The following is a 22,916-nucleotide window of genomic DNA, read 5'->3' on the forward strand; positions in this document are numbered from 1 at the left end:
GGAAAGAATGGAACTCATTTGGTAAATGAAGATATACTACCAACAGAAAAGGAACTATTTTATCTGAGATTTTTATTCAGACCTAAAGATAACTACGAAACATAAACATAGCTCAGAGGCATGAACCATAATGAAAGAGGAAACTGAGAAAAACATCAGAGAAAACCACCAGACTAAAATGGCAGACAGAAATATAAGGAAAAAGAAATATTGGAGCTATAGAGAAATCAGAAAATAAAATACAGAATAGCTATAATAAGTTTTCATCAATCAATAATCTCGCTAAATGTAAATGGGTTAAGTTCATCAGTCAAAAGATAGAGAGTGTGCTGGATGGATTGAAAAACAAGACCCAACTATGTTACTGCTAAAAGACACACATCATCTCTGAAGACAAATATAGTCTAAAAGGGATGGAAGGTGATATTCCAAGAATACCTAATGTCAGGCAAAATATACTTCAAACCAAAAAAGATAACAAGTCAAAATGGACAGTATATAAAGGAGTCAATTCATTAAGAAGATGTAACATTGGTTAACATATATGCAACTATATAAGAACATGGTAATACATAAAATAACTATTAGAATACCTAAAGGGAGAAATTGACTGTAGCACAATAACAGTAAGGAATTTTAATAGCCCACTTACATCAGTGGATGTATCATCCAACCAAAACATCAACAAAGAAATCGTGGTCTTAAATGAAACAGACCAGATGGATTTGATAATTTTGTACAGGACATTCCATCTAAATGCAGAATACACATTCTTCTCAAATGCACATAGAACTGTCTCAAGGGTAGAACATAGGTTTGGACACAAGTCTTAAAAATTTTAAGAAGACTTCAATCATATTAAACCTGTTTTCTGGTCAAAATGGTATGAAACTAGAAATCAACTACAAGAATAAAACTGAAAAAAAAATTACAAATATGTTGAGACTGAACAGTATTCTGCTGAACAGCTACAGAGTCATTGAAGAAATCAGAGCAATAAAAAATTACCTGAAATAAATGAACATGAGAATACAACATAACAAAATGTATGAGATATAGAAAATACAGAACTAAGGGATGTTCACAGGAATAAAGACCTACTTCAAGAAATGAGAAAACTCTCAAATAATCTAACCTTACACCTAAAGTAACAGGAAAAAAAATAGGAACAAATTAAGCACAAAGTTAGTAGAACAAGGAAATAATAAAGATCAGAGCATAAATAAATAAAAAATAAAAAGATAATAGAAAACATCAGTGAAACCAAGAGCTGGTTCTTTGAAAAGATAAAAAAAATTGACAAACTGTTAGCTAGCCTCACTAAAAACAGAGAAGGCCCTGATAAATATAATCAAGAATCAAGGAGGAGAAATAACAGTGGAGACCACCTGACCTGCCTCTTGAGAAACCTATATGCAGGTCAAGAAGCAACAGTTAGAACTGAACATGAAACAACAGACTGGTTCTAAATAGGAAAAGGAGTACGACAAGGCTACTGTATATTGTCACCCTGCTTATTTAACTTATATGCAGAGTACATCATGAGAAACGCTGGGCTGGAAGAAGCACAAGCTGGAATCGAGATTGCCAGGAGAAATATCAATAACCTCAGATATGCAGATGACACCACCCTTATGGCAGAGAGTGAAGAGGAACTAAGAAGCCTCTTGATGAAGGTGAAAGTGGAGAGTGAAAAAGTTGGCTTAAAGCTTAACATTTAGAAATCGAAGATCATGGCATCTGATCCCATCACTTCATGGGAAATAGATGGGGAAACAGTGTCAGATTTTATTTTTCTGGGCTCCAAAATCACTACGGATGGTGATTGTGGCCATGAAATTAAAAGACACTTACTCCTTGGAAGGAAAGTTATGACCAACCTAGATAGCATATTGAAAAGCAGAGACATTACTTTGCCAACAAAGGTCCATCTAGTCAAGGCTATGGTTTTTCCAGTGGTCATGTATGGATGTGAGAGTTGGACTGTGAAGAAAGCTGAGAGCTGAAGAATTGATGCTTTTGAACTGTGGTGTTGGAGAAGACTCTTGAGAATCCCTTGGACTGCAAGGAGATCCAACCAGTCCATCTTAAAGGAGATCAGTCCTGGAAGGACTGATGCTGAAGCTGAAACTCCAATACTTTGGCCACCTCATGCGAAGAGTTGACTCATTGAAAAAGACCCTGATGCTAGGAGGGATTGAGGGCAGGAAGAGAGGATGACAACAGAGGATGAGATGGCTAGATGGTAGTACCGACTCGATGGACGTGAGTTTGAGTGAACTCTGGGAGTTGGTGATGGACAGGGAGGCCTGGCGTGCTGTGATTCATGGAGTCACAAAGAGTCGGACACGACTGACTGAGCGACTGAACTGAACTGAACTGAAGTAAAACTGAAGAGCCTCTTGATGAAAGTGAAAGAGGATAGTGAAAAACTATCTTGAAACTCAGCATTCAAAAAACTAAATTCATGGCATCTTGTCCCATCACTTCATGGCAAATAGTTGGGGAAACAATGGAAACAGTGACAGATTTTATTTTGGGGGGCTCCAAAATCACTTGCAGATGGTGACTGCAGCCATGAAATTAAAAGACCCTTGCTCCTTAGAAGAAAAGCTATGACCAACCCAGACAGCATATTGAAAAGCAGAGACATTACTTTGCCAACAAAGGTCCATTTAGTCAAGGCTATGGTTTTTCCAGTAGTCATGTATGGATATGAGAGTTGGACTGTAAAGAAAGCAGAATGCAAAGAATTGATGCTTTTGAACTGTGGTGGTGGGGAAGAATTTTGAGAGTCCCTTGGACTGCAAAGAGATCCAACAAGTCAATCCTAAAGGAAATCAGTCCAGAATATTCCTTGGGAGGACTGATGCTGAAGCGAAAGCTCCAATACTTTGGCCACCTGATTTGAAGAGCTGACTCATTTGAAAAGACCCTGATGCTGGGAAAGATTGAAGGCAGGAGGAAAAGGTGACAAGAGAGGATGAGATGGTTGGATGAAATCACTGACTCAATGGACATGAGTTTGAGAAAGCTCTGGGAGTTGGTGATGGACAGGGAAGCCTGGTGTGTGCAGTCCATGGGGTTGCAAAGAGTCAGACACGACTGAGCGACTGAACTCAATTAAACTGAACTGAAGTAAACTGTCACTATTTGCAAAGCTAATGGAAAAACTATACAATTAAAGTTGCAAGATACAAAACCAATATAAAATAAATTTAAGAAAATAATTCAATATACCAATCACTGTAAAGAGTAAGATACCTAAGAATATGTTTAATCAAAGATGTGAAAGACCTATACACTGAAAATGTACTGAAAGTTATTGAAGAAGACACCAAGAGATGAAAGATATCCCATATTTATGGGTTGAAAGAATTAACATTGTCAAAATGTCCATATTACCTAAGGCAATCTGCAGATTCAATGCATTCTCTACCAAATTTCCAGGAACATTTTTTACAGAAATAGAACAAAATACTCTAAAATTTAAATGGAACCACAAAAGAACCTGAATAGCTAAATCAATCATGAAAAAAATGAACAAAACTGGGTGTCATGCTGTCTGATGTTAAACTGTGTTCTGAAGTTATTGTAATCAAAATGGCATGATTTGGACAGTAAAACTGATACACATATAATTAGATCAATGGAACATAATGGAGGTTCTGAAAGTAAGCCCATGTTTATATGTACAATTAATGATGAACAAGGAACATACAGTGGAGAAAGGATAATCTCTTCAATAAATGATTCTTAGAAAATGACAGCCAGCTACCAAAAAATGAAACTACACCACTATCTTGCACAAAAATTAACTAAAAATGGATTGAAGCCCTGAATGTAAGACCTGAAACTATATAACTCCTGGACGAAAATATAAGTGGTATGCTTTTGACATTGATCTTAGCAATATTTTTTCTAGTTATGTCTCCACATGCAAGAGAAACAGAAGCAAAAATAAACAAATGGGATTACATCAAACCAAAAAAAATGTATGCTCATCAAAGGAAACTATCAATGAAACAAATAAAGAAAAATGATCTACTAAATGAGAGAATATATTTGAAAATGATGTGTCCAACTAAGGATTAATATCCAAAAATGTACAAAGAACTCATACAACTAAAAACAAAATCATTAAAAAAAATAGGTAGAACAAGTGAATAGACATTTTTCCAAAGAGGACGTGCAGATGGCCGACGGGCACATGAGAAGATGTTCAATATTACTAATTATTAGGGAAGTGCAAATCAAAACCACAATGAGATATCACCTCATATTTGCCACCTCTTGATTGTTATCAAGAAGACAGGAAATAATTGGTATTGGTGAGGATGTGGAGAAAAGGGAGCTCTCATGTGTTAATTGGTGGGATATAAATTGGTACAGCCACTATAGAAAACAGTATAGAATATCCTTAAAAAATTAAGAATATAACTCTGATAGTATTCAGCTATCTCACTTCTGAATGTTTATACAAAGAAATGAAAATACTAACTTGAAAATATGTATGCACACCTATGTTCATTGTAACATTATTTATAATAGCCAAGTTGTAGAAGTAACTGAAGTGTTCATCTATGGATGAATGGATAAAGAAGATGTAGTGTACAAAGCCAATGGAATACTACTCAGCCATAAAAAAATGATGAAACTGGGTTTGTTTTTCAAGAAGTCAAGCAGTTATTTTGTTTATATTTAATTTGAAAAGTTACTTTTTAAAAGGTATTTACCAATTTCAGGTGAAGGGCAATGTACAATATATGGACAGCTGACATGAGAATTTTCAGTTACTAAATAATATTATCTAATATTATCTGATCTGATAATGCCTTACAAGCTTTTTCTAATAAAGCTTCAGTCTCTGATGACTAAGGAAGGCAATAAAAATATTCTACATTTTCATGACTCTTTGGGGCATCTTGTTACAGAAGAAATAATGCCTTCAGGGGGCACAAAACCTATCAGACACTGCATAATGTGACTGCTCATCTTTCCTATAAAAGTAATCCAAGACACATATCCTCTATGCACTTGAATACATTGGATTCTCCAATCTATTTTCATTCCAGTGACCTAGTTCCTTTTACCTGATCTTTTTTTGTTTTCCCATACCTGATACCTGACTTAGAGGTGGGTCTTGCTTCACAGGTCCAAGCCTCTTCTCTCTAGGCTCCTTCCCTTTAATGTCTGAAAGTCTCATCTAGAAATGCTACCTGCAGTTTCTTAGACAGTCGATTCCTAGGCAGGTTGATAAGAAGTCCGGGGATCCCTGAGGAGAGATGGATCTGGGGTTCTCGAGAAGGAGATAGGGGTCTGGAATTCTCAAAAAGAAGGAAAGGACAAACTTTTTTTTTTCTCTACATTCTTTAGTCATAGTCACATAAAACATTTTTTTTCTTTAAGCCTGAAACTGATGATTACATGACAAACAACTGAGTTTAAACTCTGTACTAGGGATTATATAACAACAGTGTATCCTGCTTGAGGAAAGTTTCTCCTTCCTAAAAACCTTCTGACTAATCTTGATGTTTTAGAAAGTATTTTATGGGAGCTGGTCTGGTAAGATCTTTCTATTGTTAAATTCTAATCCTGTTATCCTAAAATGTAACTTGTGGGAGAGGGTCTGGTAAAATTTTCACAAACTTGAGACATTCTTTTGATTTATTGTAATAATTCATTAAGAAGTATGTAACTCCCACTAACACTAGCAAGGGGGGCAGTCTCTGTCCCCCTTCTGATGTCTATGTCAGAGGCTTTCTCTGTCCCTTTTGATGCTTTAATAAAACTCTGCTATACAAAAGCTCTTGAGGGATCAAGCCTGGTCCCTTGTCCCAAAGCTAAATCTTCTTCTTTGGAGATCACTGTAAGCTACCATTTCTCTCTGGCTATCAGTCTCTACTAAAGCTGGCCCTCATAATCCATGGGCTTCAATTCAGTAATGCTTATTATCATAGTGCTTACAAGAAAAATTCTTTGGGTCTATCTCTTTATTTTATCAGACTTCCTGGCTATTGAACCACAAGAAAGAAGCTCTATTCTTACAGAGACAAAACTGGAGAGGGTAAAGGTATTAATTAAAAAGTCTATCTTACTTAATGCTTAATTAAGTATTTGCTTAATGTGAGTATTTCCCATTTCTCAGAAAACTGAGGCTCAAAGAAATGGTTTAAATGATTTTCTTTAATTTTGCTCTGGTAGTAACTGATGAAGTTCAGGTTCAAAATGAGTTCTATCTTACTGTAAATTCTCTGCTCTTTCTGCTACATTATTTGTGTAAAACATAAATATTAAGGAAAAAAACCTCTAACATGTAATAAATGTTAAAAAAAAAAGACTCCAAATACCTCAAAACCTTGTATCAAAAACTATAACTGGTACTAAAACCTTAAAATTAAATCTTGCTTTTAATGTTCCAGGAAGGAGCTTTTGGCATTATATCATTACTCTTTCCAAATGTAACTAATTTAAAGGTGACATGAATAAAATATTCATTAAAACTACAGTAGCCATTTATCTGTGACCTTTAACAAAGCTGCTATTAACTTTCAATTGACTCACAGTTCTAGATTGATCCTTTACCTAATAAACTACCCATTCCTTTCCAAATGTTCCTGGTAGAGTTTTGATTTACATCCAAAACCTGTCTATAAATATTCCACCTTAGCCATCTCGTGCTTCCCTACTTCTTATTTCTTAAATCACCATAATGCTTCAAGCCAATATTATTCCTAGCATTTTAGTAAAGAACATCTCCATTAAGTATAGCTAAAGCGGTCTATTTTAATTACTGGTTTCTTTAATCTAGTTTTCCTTATAGAGAATATCAATGCCAAATGGTTTTTAAATGATTCAAAAGTGTTCCCAGATGAACTAATTATGCCCTTTTATTTTCATAACTGTTGTAATAGAACCTTCTGAGGAATCTTTCTGAAGGATCTATGTCCCTTGGCTCTTCCTTAAAACTCATTCCAGATCTCTTTCTTACATGCACAAAATATACATTTATTTTTACTGTAGAGTTAAACACTTATCATCTATCTGAACCTAATCTGCTTAAATGCCCAAAGTCTAATTGATTTCAAATTACATTTTAACACATAATAATTAAACTCGCAGAAGAGTCAAAAAGGTACAGATATGATAGCAAAGCTAAAATTCCAAATCCCTTTTGCTTAGATCTCTTCCACACCAGTCCATCCTAAAGGAGATCAGTCCTGGGTGTTCATTGGAAGGACTGATGCTGAAGCTGAAACCCAATACTTTGGCCACCTGATGTGATGAACTGACTCACTGGAAAAGACCTTGATGCTGGGAAAGATTGAAGGTGGGAGGAGAAGGGGACAACAGAGGATAATGGTTGGAAGGCATCACAGACTCGACAGACATGAGTTTGAGTAAGCTCCGGGAGTTGGTGATAGGCAAGGAGGCCTGGTGTGCTGCATTTCACGGGGTCGCAAAGAGTCGGACATGACTGAGCGACTGAACTGAACCGATCTGAACTCCCACACATCCCCCTCTCTGTCCTACTTTGCCTCGCATCTGGAGAGAGATTCATCTGTACGGACTCCAAAAGTGGTTTCCCGTGCCCTCCGACCTCTGGTTGGGTTTGGTCCGTAGGGGCCTGGAGAGAAACAAAGGGATTCAGGTCAAGGTTTCTGGATATTTATTTCCAAGCAGGGAAAACTCTCTCCCTACAGAGTTTTCTTGGCTTGGTTTCTATTATTTGGAAAGAATTATCATGTAAGGCTAAAGGCTTGTTCCTGGAACATTTAAAGCAGAATTTAATTTTAAGGCTTTAGAACCAGATTTAGTTCTCTGATATATGTTTTAGAGTATTTGAAGTCTTCTCTTCCCCCTCAAACTAAGACGACTTCTACTCAAGGTGGCCTTCTCTATATACCTCTCTTCCTGTGGTTCGGGTAGTGGTTTATTTTTCTCTTTATGTCCAAAAGGTCACAGCAGCTTTAGGGCCACTAATCTTAGGTTATTGCACTATCCTTTGGCTCACTATACCCACAGAGAGTGCCTTTGTAAATAACCTGGCCTTGATTTATTATCATTTAAGTGCACCACTTATTTCCTATTGGGATCCCAAACTATTACATACAGTTTTAAAAGCTAGTGGGTTTTAACTATATATAATTGTACTTTTTTGAAAGTCAGGAGCCAAGATTTGATCACTGTGCATAGTTCTAAGTTGGCTCCAGATTTTATAACATCAAGTAACTTCAAAGTACTACTTTGGTTAATTCTATACTTCCAAATTAATATTTCCTACATTGCTGTGATGCTTGAAGTCAGTCTTATTCCTGAAATACTCTTAGATATCTTAGAAATAACACCTCATCACTAAGTGAATTTGAAATTCTCAATTTTATTGAATAACTTTAAAAATTAGCCTTTAATTTATTTTGGCATTCCTGATAAATGAATAAATAAATTTTATTGATTTTATTTATTTATTTTTTTAATTAATTTTATTTTATTTTTAAACCTTACATAATTGTATTAGTTTTGCCAAATATCAAAATGAATCCACCACAGGTATACATGTGTTCCCCATCCTGAACCCTCCTCCCTCCTCCCTCCCCATACCATCCCTCTGGGTCGTCCCAGTGCACCAGCCCCAAGCATCCAGCATCGTGCATTGAACCTGGACTGGCATCTCGTTTCATACATGACATTTCACATGTTTCAATGCCATTCTCCCAAATCTTCCCACCCTCTCCCTCTCCCACAGAGTCCATAAGACTGTTCTATACATCAGTGTCTCTTTTGCTGTCTCGTATACAGGGTTATCGTTACCATCTTTCTAAATCCCATATATATGCGTTAGTATACTGTATTGGTGTTTTTCCTTCTGGCTTACTTCACTCTGTATAATAGGTATTTTTAACAAATTTTACTTGATTTTTTTAATAAGTGCAAACATACATTAGTTATGGTACTACACAAGAATTAGAAGTAAACTTGGAAGCTCAGGTTGTATCCTTTCTGAGTTGTTGTCACAGTGTGAATTTTCTAGCAATCACAGTATTACTTTTAAGTTCCTCAAGGGCTCAGTTTTTAACCTAAGTGAATAATGATAACTTTGCAGACTTCTGCTTTGGGCACATTCATGCTTATGGCAGGCAATGCATCTTTTGAAAAGAGTTAGAGGATTGGGATGAAATATGACAACCATCTACTTGGAGCTATTTAGGTTAAGATGCTGGAGAAGAAGGAATCACACAGAAACACTGGAAGCCAGGAGACAAACAATCAGCACAATGTTTCAGCCAGAAACAGACTCATACAAATATGCTAACTGATTTATGGTAGAGGCTGTGAAGTAGGAAAAGAATGTTCTTTTCAATAAATGGCCCTAGGAAAGTTAAATAATTATATAGGAGAAAATTTACCTTGGACCTGTACTTCACTTCATAAACAAGTGTGAATTCTAGTTGGATCACCAGTCTAGATGTGAAAGAAAAATCAGTAAACTTCTATGAGAAAACCTAGTTGAGCATCTTCATGATCTTGAGATATACAAAGTTTTCTTAAACTGGACACAGAAATACTAGCTATAAAGAAAAAAAAAATGTACTGAATTAAAAATGAATATTTTTTTATCAAATGATGTAACTAAAATAATGAAAAAAACATGTCACACAGGACAAAATGAAGAACTTTAACAAATCAACAAATCAATTAAAAAAGATCACTCAAAAGAAAAATGTTCAAAAGACTTCAGTGGCACTTACAAAGGAAGATGTATACCTAGTCAATAAATACAGAAGCAACTGCTTGTTAATAATCAGGGAAACAAAAATGTAAATGGCAAAACATCATTATTTACACACCAGAATAGCATTAAAATTAACAGATTGATAATACCAAATATTGGCTAGGATCTAGAGCAACTGGAATTTTCTTACACAACTGAGGTGTGTAAATGGTGAAAATATTCTTGAAATCTATGTGATAATATATAGCAAAGTGGAATGTGCATACAATCTGACACATCAACTCCACTTCTAGATATGTCCAGAGGAAATATGTTTATTTGTTCCTGAAAAGACATTTAATAGAGTGTTCACAGCAGTATTACTTATAAAGGTAAATATAGGAAGTAACCCACATCAATAAACAGTATAGTGTATTAAATTCTCTTGGGGTATTCTTAACAGTGTATTATCATAAAGCAATGAGAATGAAGGATGTATTAGTATATAGTAATATGATGTGACATGGTATAAGCTAGGAGAGTGATTAATTTTGCACAGGGAGTGACAGAGCGTAATGTAGAGCTTACTGAGATGCTGGTAATATTCTTGACTTTAATGCTAGTAACAGCAGGTGAATAATCATTGACCGCTATGTATAATATACTTCAGTCAAAAGGTTTAAATATAAGAAAAAAACATAGTATCTTTCTTTCAGAAAGATGTCAGTACCATGACTGATTTCTCTGTATTAACAGAAAAGCAAAACAAAACAAATAGCAACATATTACCAATAATCACAGGTAAGCTGTAAACTTGACATATTTAGCTAAGACATATGGATCACATCTAATAGTAATATGACCACTACATTAGACAGAGGATCTTTTAATCATACACCGCTGATGCCTGAGAAATTCTTTAAGAGGAGGAATTTCTTTGATTCTTTGGATGGCTTCCATCCCTAGAGTCTAGATTTGGAAATTTTTGGAACATGGTTATATTCAATTCCATCCTCCTTTTCTCCATTTCTCTTTACCCAAAGAAGTTCAGGAAGAAAAATATGAGAGCTTGGGGGTAAGTTCAGAAACTTCAAAAACTCCTTGTTTTTCCTTTATCTTGTCTAAATTTTATGAACGTCTGAGCATTTCCTTTGAGAGTTTTAGGACAAATGTAGCATTGATGTATTTTAAAACTTCATTAGGAGTAAATATACATTGAAAACAATTACTTTGTGACCCAGAGTTTATCAGTGGGCCAGCAATGTCCACTAACAATCAGCAAAATACTCCAGAACCTTGAAAAGAGAAGTTTGAGCATTTCTCAGCCATCCAAGGCCATGGATTTCTCGGAGTCATGCCATTGATACCAAAGGTTTGTTTTCAGACAACTCTGATTTAGGTCATATAAATCTGCTCAAGATGTCTCATTTATGAATAATTGGAAGATTCATGAATTTTGGTTTATTCAGCTGGGTAATTTTCAGTAATAACTGCAAAAGCATTCTTAAAGTTTTCTTTGCTTTCACTCTTGCCACACCACCATCTTTTTTTTTTAATGCAGTAGCCAGAGAGATTATTTACTGACATGCATACATCTCTCCCATAGTTTTCTTCCAAATTTGTAATCTCAGTACGTTATCATACCTATGAAACCTTATGCTCTAGGCAGCTGCTGTGTAGGCAAATATTTAACAATTGGCTCTCTCAGGGAAGGGAGTCTTGATGTGTAGACTTTGCTGATTTCTAGGTAAACATTACCACTGTAGGTCATGTTAAGCTACCAATGGTTCAACAATAGGCTCACAAAATTTCTGAAATCCGTGCAATAACTTGAGCTGGTTCCAACATACATGAGATCCAGACTACCCTTCTGACCTACTTTCATTCTATTTCCCCCCCACATCAGGCTTCTCTCTCGTTACTCTCTAATCCTTACCATATTTTGCTCTTATCATTTTTCACTCTCTGATTATAGAACATAAGTTTTGTGGAGGCAGAGATTATATCCTCAGGACCTTCCTGATGTTCAAGCTGGTTTTAGAAGAGGAAGAGGAACCAGAGATCAAATTGCCAACATCCGCTGGATCATGGAAAAAGAAAGAGAGTTCCAGAAAAACATCTATTTCTGCTTTATTGACTATGCCAAAGCCTTTGACTGTGTGGATCACAATAAACTGTGGAAAATTCTGAAAGAGATGGGAATACCAGACCACCTGATCTGCCTCTTGAGAAATCTGTATGCAGGTGAGGAATCAACAGTTAGAACTGGACATGGAACAACAGACTGGTTCCAAATAGGAAAAGGAGTATGTCAAGGCTGTATATCCTTACCCTGCTTATTTAACTTATATGCAGAGTACATCATGAGAAACGCTGGACTGGAAGAAACACAAGCTGGAATCAAGATTTCCGGGAGAAATATCAATAACCTCAGATATGCAGATGACACCACCCTTATGGCAGAAAGTGAAGAGGAACTAAAAAGCCTCTTGATGAAAGTGAAAGTGGAGAGTGAAAAAGTTGGCTTAAAGCTCAACATTCAGAAAACGAAGATCATGGCATCCGGTCCCATCACTTCAAGGGAAATAGATGGGGAAACAGTGGAAACTATCAGACTTTATTTTTTTGGGCTCCAAAATCACTGCAGATGGTGACTGCAGCCATGAAATTAAAAGACTCTTACTCCTTGGAAGGAAAGTTATGACCAACCTAGATAGCATATTCAAAAGCAGAGACCTTACTTTGCCAACAAAGGTCCATCTAGTCAAGGCTATGGTTTTTCCTGTGGTCATGTATGGATGTGAGAGTTGGACTGTGAAGAAGGCTGAGTGCCGAAGAATTGATGCTTTTGAACTGTGGTGTTGGAGAAGACTCTTGAGAGTCCCTTGGACTGCAAGGAGATCCAACCAGTCCATTCTGAAGGAGATCAGCCCTGGGATTTCTTTGGAAGGAATGATGCTAAAGCTGAAACTCCAGTACTTTGGCCATCTCATGCGAAGAGTTGACTCATTGGAAAAGACTCTGATGCTGGGAGGAATTGGGGGCAGGAGGAGAAGGGGACGACAGGCGATGAGATGGCTGGATGGCATCACTGACTTGATGGACGTGAGTCTGAGTGAACTCCGGGAGTTGGTGATAGACAGAGAGGCCTGGCGTGCTGCGATTCACGGGGTCACAAAGAGTCGGACACAACTTAGCGACTGATCTGATCTGACCAGTTTTCCCAGCACCACTTGTTAAAGAGATTATCTTTTCTCCATTGTATATTCTTGCCTCCTTTGTCGAAGATAAGGTGACCATAGGTGCATGGAGGGCTGGTACACTGGGACGACCCAGAGGGATGGGATGGGGAGGGAGGTGGGAGGGTGGTTCAGGATGGGGAGTACATGTACACCTGTGGCAGATTCATGTCAATGTATGGTAAAAACCAATACAATATTGTAAAGTAATTAGCCTCCAAAAATAAATAAATGAAAAGAGGAGGGTTGAAACTGTTCTAAAGCACCTTAAATATATATTAAAATGTATTTTTAATGTTAAAAAGTAAAATGCTATTAAAATATACTAGTGTTAGTAATGGTGTAATGAAGCAGATACATTTATATTCTTCTGGTGACAGTGGAAATTAATACAAATTATCCCAAAGAGATTTGCCAAGGTGTATCCTTGTGACTTGTAAACATTTTCAACCCAAGATTAGGCATTCCCTCCATCCCAGTGAGAGAGACTTGTTTGCCTAATTTATGTACAAATACTATTTTATTAAAAAAAAAAAACGAAATAAATAGAAAGGGTTGGATGTAAAACCTATAATACTTTATCATAATAACATTATGAAGTCAATAATAATGTGTTAGTGGCAAAGGGGACATGGTTGGTGACCAACATAGGGTATGAATCAATATAAATGCATAGCCTGCATTCAGCTAGGGCCACTCTGTCCCTTGGTGATTCAGTTAAATTTGACTTAAGCCTGTGTCCATTGCTCTGTGGGAGTCCAGAAGCCTTCTGCTTGCTTCCTCTGAGATTCTACATCTTACTTCATTATGCTCTCTTCAGCTGTATTCCATTTTTATCCTGAACCACCTGGACTTACATCGCATTGCTTTCCCTGGTTTCCACAGGAACTCATTCACAGTTAATATAGTGTCTTCTCATAGTCTCTGTTGAAGACAGGTGGGCAGGGAGTGCTGGAGAGGAGAAATTATAAACAGGATTTCAAACGATAATGTGATATTCTGCAGTCTCATGGCTCCATCTTTATCATCTCTTCCTTCTTCCTTTCATTTGTGCCCATCCCACCCCCTGCCACCTTCTTTAAAAAGTGGGGAAAGAAGAGAAAATCCTTCCTTATTCCCATGCATAGTAAATCTGGCCATACTCAGGCCTTTTAATTTTTTTTTCTTTTCTTATTTTTTTAAATTTATTTTTTTATTGAAGGATAATTGCTTTATAGAATTTTGTTGTTTTCTGTCAAACCTCAACATGAATCAGCCATAGGTGTACATGTTTCCCCTCCCTTACGAACCTCCCTCCCATCTCCCACCCCATCCCACCCCTCTAGATTGATACAGAGCCCCTGTTTGAGTTTCCTGAGCCATACAGCAAATTCCCATTGGCTATCTACTTTACATATGATATGTAAGTTTCCATGCTACTCTTTCCATACATCTCACCCTCTCCTCCCCTCTCCCCATGTCCATCAGTCTATCCTCTATGTCTGATTCTCCACTGCTGCCCTGTAAATAAATCTTCAGTATCATTTTTCTAGATTCCACATATATGCGTTAGAATATGATATTTGTCTTTCTCTTTCTGACTCACTTCATTCTGTATAATAGATTCTAGGTTCATCTACCTCATCAGAACTGACTCAAATGCATTTTTATGGCTGAGTAATATTCCATTCTGTATAGGTACCACATCTTCTTTATCTATTCATCTGTCCATGGACATCTAGGTTGCTTCCATGTTCTAGCTATTGTAAATAGTGCTGCAATGAACAATGGGATACATGTGTCTTTTTCAGCCATGGTTTCCTCAGGGTATATGCCTAGGAATAGAATTGCTGGGTCATATAGTGGTTTTATTCCTAAGTTTTCAAGGAATCTCCATACTGTCTTCCATAGTGGCTGTATCAATTTACATTCCCACCAACAGTGCAAGAGTGTTCCCTTTTCTCCACACCCTCTCCAGCGTTTATTGTTTGTAGACTTTTTGATAATGTCCATTCTGACCGGTGTGAGGTGATATCTCATTGTAGTTTTGACTTGCATTTCTCTATTAATGAGCAATGTTGAGCATCTTTTCATGTGTTTGTTAGCCATCTATATGTCTTCTTTGGAGAAATGTCTGTTTAAGTCTTTTTCCAACTTATTGATTGGGTCATTTGTTTTTTTGATATTGAGTTGTATGAGCTGCTTGTATATTTTGGATATTAATCCTTTGTCAGTTGTTTCATTTGCTATTATTTTCTCCCATTCTGAGGGTTGTCTTTTTACCTTGCTTATAGTTTCCTTTTTTTTGTGCAAAAGCTTTTAAGTTTAATCAGGTCCCATTTGTTTACTTTTGTTTTTATTTCTGTTACTCTAGAAGGTGCGTCATAGAGGATCTTGCTATGATTTATGTCATTGAATGTTATGCCTATGTTTTCCTCTAAGAGTTTTATAGTTTCTGGTCTTACATTTAGGTCTTTAATCCATTTTGAGTTTATCTTTGTGCATTGTGTTAGGAAGTGTTCTAATTTCTTCTTTTACATGTAGCTGTCTAGTTTTCCCAGCACCATTTATTGAAGAGGCTGTCTTTACCCCATTGTATATTGCCTCCTTTGTCAAAAATAAGATATCCATAGGTGCATGGGTTTATTTCTGGGCTTTCTGTCTTGTACCATTGATCTATATGTCTGTTTTGTGCCAGTACCATGCTGTCTTGGTGACTGTAGCTTTGTGTTATAACCTGAAGTCAGGAAGGTTGATTCGTCCAGTTCCTATTCTTCTTTCTCAAGACTTCTTTGGCTATTTGGGGTCTTTTGTGTTTCCATATGAATTGTGAAATTTTTTGTCCTAGTTCTGTGAAAAATGCTATTGGTAATTTGATAGAAATCACATTGAATCTGTAGATTGCATTTTTTAATATAGTCATTTTCACAGTTGATTCTTCCTACTCAGGAACATGGAATATCTCTCCATCTGTTTGTGTCATCTTTGATTTCTTTCATCAGTGTCTTATAATTTTCTTAGGTAAGTAAGTTTATTCCTAGATATTTAATTCTTTTTGTTGCAATGGTGAATGGGGTTGATTCCTTAATTTCTCTTTCTAATTTTTTCATTGTTAGTATATAGAAATGCAAGTGATATCTGTGTATTGATTTTGTATCCTGCAACATTGCTAAATTCATTGATTAGCTCTAGTAATTTTCTGATACTTTCTTTAGAGTTTTCTATGTATAGTATTATGTCTTCTGCCAACAGTGAGAGCTTTACTTCTTTTCTGATATGGATTCCTTTTATTTCTTTTTGTTCTCTGATTGCTGTAGCTAGGACTTCCAGAACTATGTTGAATAGTAGTGGTGAAAGTGGACAGCATTGTCTTGTTCCTGATCTTATGGGGGATGCTTTCAGTTTTTTACCACTGAGAATAATGTATGCTGTAGGCTTATCATATATGGCATCTTTTGAAAAGTTTTAATCATAAATGGGTGCTGAATTTTGTCAAAGGCTTTTTCTGCATCTAATGAGATGATCATATGGTTTTTATGTTTCAATTTGTTAATATCTTGAATCACATTGACTGATTTGTGTATATTGAGGAATCCTTGCATTCCTGGAATAAACCCAACTTGATCATGGTGTATGAGCTTTTTGATGTGTTTCTGAATTCTGTTTGATAAAATTTTGTTGAGGATTTTTGCATCTGTGTTCATCAGTGATATTGGCCTGTAGTTTTATTTTTCTGTGTTGTCTTTATTTGGTTTTGGTATCAGGGTGATGGTGGCCTTGTAGAATGATTTTGAAAGTGTTCCTTCCTCTGCAGTTTTTTGAAAGAGTTTTAGAAGTATAGGCATTAGCTCTTCTCTAAATGTTAGATAGAATTCTGTGAAGCCATCTGGTCCTGGGCTTTTGCTTTTTGGGAGATTTTTGATCACAGCTTCAATTTCAGTGCTTATAATTGTGTTGTTCATAATTTCTATTTCTTCCTGGTTCAGTCTTGGAAGATTGAACTTTTCTAAGAATCTTCCATTTCTTCCAGGTTATCCATTTTATTGCCATGTAGTTGTTCATAATAGTCTCTTATAATCCTTGATATTTCTACATTGTCTATTGTGACCTCTCCTTTTTCATTTCTAATTTTGTTGATTTGATTCTTCTCTCTTTTTTTTTTCTTGATGAGTCCGGCTAAAGGCTTGTCAATTTTGTTTATCTTCTCAAAGAACTAGCTTTTAGTTTTATTAATCTTTACTATTGTTTCTTTCATTTCTTTTTCATTTATTTCTGCTTGCATCTTTATGTTTTCTTTCCTTGTACTAATTTTGGGGGTTTTTTGTTCTTCTTTTCCAGTTGTTTTAGGTGTAAAGTTAGGTTGTCTATTTGACATTTTTCTTGTTTCTTGAGGTAGGATTGTATTGCTATAAGCTTCCCTCTTAGAACTGCTTTTGCTGCATTCCATAGATTTTGAGTTGTTGAGTTGTCGTGTTTTCATTGTCATTTGTTTCTAGAAATAATTTGATTTCCCTTTTGATTTCTTCAGTAACCTGTTGGTTATAGAAATGTGTTATTTAATATCCATGTGTTTGTGTTTCTTACAGGTTTTTTTTTTTTTTCTTGTAATTGATATCTAGTCTCATAGTGTTGTGGTCAGAGAAGATGCTTAATATGATTTCAATTTTCTTAAATTTACTGAGGTTTGATTTGTGACCCAAGATGTGGTCTATTCTGGAGAATGTTCCATGTGAAGTTGAGAAGAAGGTGTATTCTTCTGCATTTGGATGGAATATCCTGAAGATACCAATGAGATCTATCTCATCTAATATATCATTTAAGACTTGTGTTTCCTTATTCATCTTCTGTTTTGATGATCTGTGCATTGGTGTGAGTGGGATCATACTCAGGCCTCTTAATCTCAATTGAATAAGATAAAAACTTTTCTCTCAATAAATACAGTCTGTTTCTGCAAAATTTTCTGATCTAACTATTGTTCTCAATTGAATTAATTATCGATTTATTTCTGTTTGATGCAAACAGATCTATTTATCGATACTTAACTCTTTTGCTGTCTATTCCTCCTTTTCTGAGACCCCTTGTCCTGTTATTTGTCAGCATATTTGTAGTTGATCTAACCTGCTGGGCAAATGCTCCTTTCCTCTCCCACTGTTTTGCTTATATTTTCTCCCTCTAGAAAGATGATGTCTATATAAAATAAGACTGTTCTTTAAGGGTAGAGGTTGCTGTAAGTCCATGTTAGAGTCTCCTAAATATTTGAAAATTCAATCTGTAGGAAAAATAAGATCTATAAATAAGATATATATATATATAATAAGATACATATATATCTAATTTTTTATGTAAGTTTATAGATAAATCAAAGTCTCAGCAGGAACACACCATTAGTGATTTTTATGTTTTATTTATTATATTTTTCTAATATATGCATGTGTATATACATATACATATTTTGATCTAAAGATAACAATCTATTAGCTACATAAAATGAAGGATATTTTATCATAGAGTTATATGGACATAGTGTTATATTAATATTCTGATGATTATTTAGAATAATTGTGTATTCTTTTTTAAATTCAGAAGTATCCTTGCTCAGAAATAAGTATTTATTCTCTTGAAACCTAGGAACCTTCACTAAACAGAAAGTAAAACTTAAGTTCCAAACACCTTGGCATGTTCCAAGATGGAATGCAAATAGCAAGGTAAGTTCCAAGGTAATTTTCACATTCTCAAGTGAATGTATTATTTTCTTGATCTTTTTGTTATGAAATCTTTCTGCAGCTGAATATCTTATGGAAAGAAATTATGCTAAGCTTTCAGCTCGCTGCTTTGGTAGCATAATGTTTGCAAGTCTTTTCTAAGCCAAACCACCCATAGTATGCTGTATCACTACACATTAGGTGTCATTAAATATCTATTTCACTTATCACAAATTTCGACATGTCTGCAGTAAATCGAAGACCTGGTTTAAAATTGCTCAATACAGGGCTGTCACTTAGTATTAGACCAGGGAAAAGGTGATATGCTGGCATGTAAAGACCTTAAAAAACAATTTTCATCTGTTATTAACAAAACAAAAATTGGCTTTCATGTTGTGAATTTTAATGGAGAAAGAAATTATGTAGACTTTGTTTCAAAAAGGTGTTTGTGGAACTACTGAGTTCATTCCTATTTTTTCTTACATACTTTCATTTGTCAACTCTCAGTATCAATCTAAGAAAAAATTTTGTAATGGATATAAATGGTAAATAAACCAAGTCCAAATACTCTAGTTTAATTTTCACAGGATACCTGGAGGAAGTAAGGAGGCTGAATGGTAGGAGAATACAGTTAGGTGCATCCTGTTGAAACTGAATATGCTAAATTCTAAATGCACCTTGCTTAGACTCTACATATCATTCTTCCACGACAATGGTCAGAAATGCTTAAAAAGATTTGTCTCAGTTTTTCTACAGGTATTTCAGCTGTCAGGTTGACAACTAGAAGAGTGCTATTAACAAAGGGATGTAACTATTAAATTACTCTCTTTTCTTTTTGATCACCCCACATTAATTTCTGCCAACTGTTTCTAAATTACACAACCAAAACGCCCCCACTTTTTTTTCATTATGATCTGTATACATTAAGCTAGAAATTCCCCACTACTTCAAACATTCCCCTCACTCAGCTCCATTCAAGGAAACATTATCTTACCAGCCTCAAATTAAGGCCTATTACTTACAGGATATCTGCCCCATCTTCAGATGATGCTCTGCATTTCTATTACCAAGACTGTTTCCTTACGTGTAAATGTTATCAACATATAAACATATATGTATACATATAGATTTATGTATTTATATGTGTGTATATGTATGTACACACAAGTGTGGGTAAAGTTTTTTTTTTTGCATTAAATATTTTAGTGTTTTTTAATGGTAGGGATTGCACTATATATATATATATATATATATTTTTTTTTTTGTCATTTCTTCAGTACCCTTTAAAATTGGGAAGGGTATTATAAATACCTAACCACTGATTCAGCATGAACCTGGACCCATCAGATCCATGCTGTATGAACAAGTTTAATGTCAGATCTACTATAATTTACTTATATATTGTTTGGCTAAATATAATAGTAAAACAAGGAAAAAAGTAGTAAGAATTTCACAAATACGTACCATCAGACTATAATTCAATAAACTTTTACATCTAATAAAATTTCAAACACATAGACCTCTTTCTTTTTTTTAATTAATTTTTTTATTTATTATTTTTTTTCATAGACCTCTTTCTAACATAGAAGACATGGTCAAGTTCCTTGGGAGGCAAATCATTTCCATAGAATTATTTGAAATCTGAGCTGACATCTCTGGTATTAACATAAATCACAGGCAGTCAATATGTATTTATGTATTTATCTGGTTTATCAAAACCCACAAACAACAATTATATGTCTGCTTTGTGCCTGGGACAGTGCTGAAGATTAGGAGGGATATGTGATCTTCGATTCAAGGGGTTATGGAAATTTCCATAAGTGATGTCCTGCTGTTTGAACAAGACAACTGAAAAGAAAATCCACAGCCAAGAAATACTACAATTCAGCAGTAAATACCCCATAATCAATTATATTAGCAAACTAAAGTCATAGTGTTTTGGGTAACTTTTGTTTCTCATACAAAAGTTAAATGTGCTGTTGTCTCCCTCTCTCTCTCTCTTTCTCGCTCTCGCTCTTGCTCTCTCTCTCTCTCTCTCTTTCTCGCTCTCGCTCTCTCTTCAACTGTGCAGCAATGACAATTTATGGATTCAGTAATTTCTCACATTCTGCTTGAAAAATGTTTCTTTATCCAAAGGTTAACTCCTTTCGGAGTACAGACCCCTAAATTTTCTCAGTTGCTCTATTAGTCGGTACAACTAGATTCAGTAGACTCATAAATCCATCAATTTTCTAGTCTATAACAGTGTAATCCCTGAAATCTCAGAGATATAAATGGAATTGCTAATTTTCAATAAATCTACAGAAACAGGTAAGAGTGTCATGGGCCCCCAGTTCCAATCATTTTAGCTATAACAAATGGTACCACAGGGACTTGCTTTAGGTCATAAAATTTACTGACCAGGATACAAATTTTAACCCACAAAGTATTTTATAAGTTTTCTCCTTTTTTCCTACTTTAAAGTATGAATTCCAAGAATGATTTCCCACTTGAAACTGATTATAGATAGAAAAGGTGAAAAAAAAAAACAAAGAATTTTTTGAGATTAGTATTTTTTACTGAGAAAAGACAACATAAGTAACAGAGACAACATAAGTATTTCAAACATATACAATAGTACGTATGTTGGTTACTTAAAATTTAAGTGCTTTGGAAAACATGAAATTGCTATTTATATTCTCATATTTTACAAATAATACATCATAGAACAGAAATGTGTTTTTCTAATGGATGATAAACATGCTTCTGAAACAAATTCTCTAAATATAAATTAAAATTTAATTTTCTTAAATAATTGCAAATGATTTCTATATTCTTTAAAAGCAGAAGTATGTACTTTCACTGGATGTTTTTATTTTTCCTTTCTGAGAGTTTTACCAGTATTTCTAAAATACTTATTTGCCCAAGATAACTATCATTCATCCATACATTAGAATGAATTACGAATATTGCTTTCAATGTATTGCAAAGGATTTTTTCTGACTCTTCAATTGTATATGGAATGACCTCTGAAATAATATGATTGTAATCACCTTTTAAACAAACTTAAGGAATTGGTAAAAAGGAAACAATCAAGAGTACCTTAAATGTAACATTTCAGTAAAAATAATTGTGTAAAGTATAAGTTGAGAGGTTCACTCTAAATGAAAGCTTATCCTATTGAAATCTTTAAAGTCTTTGAGTTTCACACTTTGGGATTTCCTGGGCTAAGGTAAAAGTAGATGGGAGACAGCAGGAATGAATTAGCTGTGTTTTTTGCTATATTTTTATAATCAAAGTCAGAAGAAATAGAGCAGTTGAGATGCTGAATCAGTATTCCATCATTTATCCATTTTTACCAGAAATGCACACACAAATCAGGTCCTGGTCAGCCAAATGTATATCTGGCATCATTCCTGGTTCTTTTGTGGACAGCTTACGGTAATATTCATGCTGTTTCTCTACTTTTATAAAGTGCACATATTCTTTCTTACTATGTGGCCAAGATGAGTTGTTAATAGATGCTAAGTAAGCCATATAAAGGAAGTGTAATATGCAGTTACACGGAAATAGGTCTTACATGATTGGTTCTAGTATAAATAAACAATTAAGGAGAGAGCTCTGTAATAGTTGGGATTCTCAAAGAGAAATCTTTAAAAATATAAGCATTTAAAATTTTATTATTATATTATATATATATATAACTTTCTATTTATTATAAACAAGGGTTCTAGTAATCTAATGGTCAGTACCCTTATGAAAATTAAATGTTATATTGCACAGCAATATAATGCACAGAATCTATGATGAAACCACAGGATGGATCACAACATGTTGAGAAATATGTGAACATACTTTTAAATCCCCCATGAGTATTTGTTAATAGCACATATGATTTTGAGAAATATATTCTGAACAGCAACCCGAATATATCATATTGAAGACATTGAAGAGAGGCAGTATACCTTCCTCTGATTAGCTCATGGAAAATAGGATTGAAATTTCTAGGGTCAAAATTGTTACTACCATCTCTGACTTTGCCTCTAATAACTGTGCTATAACTATTAGAATTTGTCAGACTAAGTAATATCATATTGACCTTTGGAGTAATAAAGCATTATTTACTCATTCTGGTAGAGATGCTATATTGGATACAGGAATTTCTTTTTGACTTAACAGGACCTTGTGTGTGATAATCACTACCTGAACCTTTCATGTATATGAATTATTCATTCTTTTATTATTATCCAGTCATTTATCTCGGGCTCAGACTGTAAAGAGGCTGCCTGCAATGCAGGAGACCCA

At 35.0% G+C, this 22,916-nt stretch overlaps 1 long non-coding RNA gene across 1 annotated transcript in view; it reads left to right on the top strand.

Annotated features, from left to right (window-relative positions):
• Positions 1–22,385, top strand: part of LOC147363275 (uncharacterized) — a 270,612-nt gene extending 248,227 nt beyond the window's left edge. Inside the window, exons 4-5 of the long non-coding RNA XR_015135935.1 lie at positions 18,559–18,635; positions 20,202–22,385. This is a non-coding gene — a long non-coding RNA (uncharacterized LOC147363275). The remainder of the gene's footprint in view (positions 1–18,558; positions 18,636–20,201) is intronic.
• Positions 22,386–22,916: the final 531 nt, after the last annotated feature.

The sequence above is a fragment of the Bos grunniens genome, chromosome 11 (assembly GCF_055505025.1).
Source record: "Bos grunniens cultivar Pamir isolate PY7600 chromosome 11, Bosgru_T2T1.0, whole genome shotgun sequence".
In the NCBI taxonomy this organism is placed as follows: Eukaryota; Metazoa; Chordata; class Mammalia; order Artiodactyla; family Bovidae; genus Bos; species Bos grunniens.